This window comes from Octodon degus, unplaced genomic scaffold (assembly GCF_000260255.1).
Source record: "Octodon degus isolate 3935 unplaced genomic scaffold, OctDeg1.0 scaffold00074, whole genome shotgun sequence".
In the NCBI taxonomy this organism is placed as follows: Eukaryota; Metazoa; Chordata; class Mammalia; order Rodentia; family Octodontidae; genus Octodon; species Octodon degus.
The window spans coordinates 2,133,857-2,136,796 of NW_004524650.1; positions in this window are offsets into that span (position 1 = coordinate 2,133,857).

Sequence of the window (2,940 nt, forward strand, 5' to 3'; positions counted from 1 at the left end):
TATATGGTATTTGTGCTACTAATTTCTATTGGTTTATTATAATAGGTAAGACTTAATTTTTTGACCAATTTTTACATGCTTATATCTGGTAATCTAAACAACTAGTTTGAAGGAGATAATAATATGTAATATAATAATCATTGTTGAGTTCTTCCTATCATTTTCTTTTGAAATTCTGTACTGTTTGTGTTTTTTATTGTCTTTAAAACAAAATATTTTATTGTTTTAAATAAAAGCAATAAAAAAGCAATAAATCATTGGGGATATATATTTAGTGTATTTTTATTTCCAAGTCAAAAATTTATAATTGTCTAAGGTACAGTGATAAGAATTTAAAAGTCTATATTACAGCCTCTTCTATGATTCTAGTATTTATTTTCTTAGCACATGGTAGCAGCATATAATAATTGCATTACCCTGAGGAACTGGTACATGTACGTAACAACTTTAATTCTTTCTTTCATCCCCTTCTTCTCCCCTGTCTTCTACTCCCTTCATCTTGTGGCCACCTTCCCTTCTGCAAAATATTGATCTACTTCTTACCTATTATCTACCATCTACTGTGCTGCTTAATTTATTTATACCTTAGCTTTCTCATTTATAGGAAACCATGTGATATTTAAACTTATCTGTCTCATTTTATTTACCATTGTGGTCTTAAGATATATCCCTTTTCCTACAATTGACTCAAAATGATCTTTCTTTTAGCAGAGTAGTTACTCCACTGTGTATAGGTATGGCATTTGCTTCATTGATCTGTTAATGGATATTAGACTGCTTGTGATATTTATTGTGCTGTACTTGGCTATGTATGTATTACTGCAATACAATGTCTTTAACCCTTTTAGGAAGATAGCTAGAAGGCAAATAGCTGGGCCAAATAGAACTATTTTGGGGGTTTTAAATTTTTTTTGTTTTATTGGATATAGGGTCTCACTATGCAGTTCAGACCCAAAGTGATCCTCCTGTCTCTGCCTCCTCAGTGCTGGTATTATAGGTGTGCACCACTACATCCTGTTTCAGGGTCAGCATGGTGTGCCTGGGGTTCAGGGGCCAGCACTGCAGGCGGTAACAGGGATCAAACTTGGGTTCTTGAGCTTGCCAGGCAGGAACTTAGACTGCTGAGCTATCTTCCCAGTCCTACTTTTCATTTTTTGAGGAACTTCAATAGTGTTTTCCATACCAGTTGTACTAGTTTGAATTACCACCAACAAAGTAGGTTTCTTTTGTCCCCATGGCTTTGTCAGCATTTATTTGATTTCTTGCTGCTAGCCAATTTTTCTAGAGAAAGATGGAATGTGAGTGTTTATTTACATTCCTCTAACACCCAGAGATGCTGAACATTTGTTCATGTATTTATTGGCCACACATGCTTCTTCTTCTGAGAAACGTCTATTCATTTGAGTCGCCCTGTTTTGATTGGGTCTTTTCTTCATGAAAATTAAAGTTCTTTGTGCTTTTTTATGTCCCATGTTTAACGGGGAGGTAGCAAAAATCTTTTCTAATTCTTTAGATTGTTGTTTATTCTGCTGGTTATTTTTTTTTCCTGTGCAAAAGCTTTTTAACTGATAAAAATCTCATTTATTGATTACTGACGCTGTTTCTTCTATAATTGAGACTCTGTTCACCAAGTCCTTGCCTGTGCTTCTGTCTTAAAAAGTTTCACCTATTTTATCTTCCAGCTGACTTAGTGTTTCTGTTTTACTATTTACATTGTTTATCCTTGTTGATTTTAGTTTAGTGCATGGTGGAAGACGTGTATCTAATCTGCATAAGAACTATTAATTTTCCCAGCACCATGTATTGAAGTGGCTATCTTTTTGTTCAGCCTAAGTTTTTGGCACCCTTGTCAAAGATTAGATGGCCAAATGTGCCTGGAGTCATTTCTATGTCCAGTATTCTTCCCTTAATCTACGTGTCTATTTTTGTGCCAAGAGTATCCTGCTGATTTTATCACTGAAGCTCTGTAATATAATTAAAAATCTGAGACTGTGATGTCTCCTGCTTTGTTCTCGTTACTCGAATTTCCCTTCTCAGTATTTTGAATCTTTTCTGGTTTCATAAGAATTTCAGGGTCTTTTCTATTTCTGTGAGGAATGCTATTGCTGTTTTCATTGGGATTACATTACATTTACATGAAGTTGTGTAAGTCATGAACATTTGAACACTGTGGCTTTTATCTGACCAGGAACTGGGGAGATCTTAGCATTTTCTGCTGTTTTCTTCAATCTCCATTTTCAGAATACCAAAGTTTTAGTTCAAAGCATTTCATTTCTTTTGTTAGACTAATTCAGAAGTATTTAAGTATTTTCCTAGTTTTCTTGAGGCTATTATGATTGGTATTTCTTCCTTAATTTCTTTTTCATGGATTCTATCATTGAGATACAGGAACTCCATTGATTTCTGTATTGATTTTATATCCTGCTAAATTGATGAATTTGTTCAATAGTTCTAGGAGTATTTGGGTAGAATTTTGGGGAGTTTTCTGTGTAGATTATCATTCTAATAAGTGCAGTAGTTTTATGCATTAATATAGCTACTATTTTCATGAAGAAAATCATGATTGCACTAATAAGGAGAAGAAGAAAGGGGAAAACTGACATAAGTTTCATGGATTAAATATATTATATGATATGATATGTTTATACAGTATATTGTACATGCATTCTATGTAGACAGCTGGAAAGTGACTTTAGCAAATCTGAATTCACTCTCTTGCTATTCTAAAGCTGTCAAAAAGAACTACGCAAAATCAGAAACTGTCCTAAAATTGTGAAACAAATGGTAGGGCCAAAGTCAATGTTTATATTTATAGACTGTCTATTATATATATGTAAACCTCATCTTAAGAATCAGATATAGGGCTGGAGAGATGGCTCAGTGGTCTAAAGCACCTACTTGGAACAAGCTTGGCAAAGCACAGGGACCGCGGTTCAATCC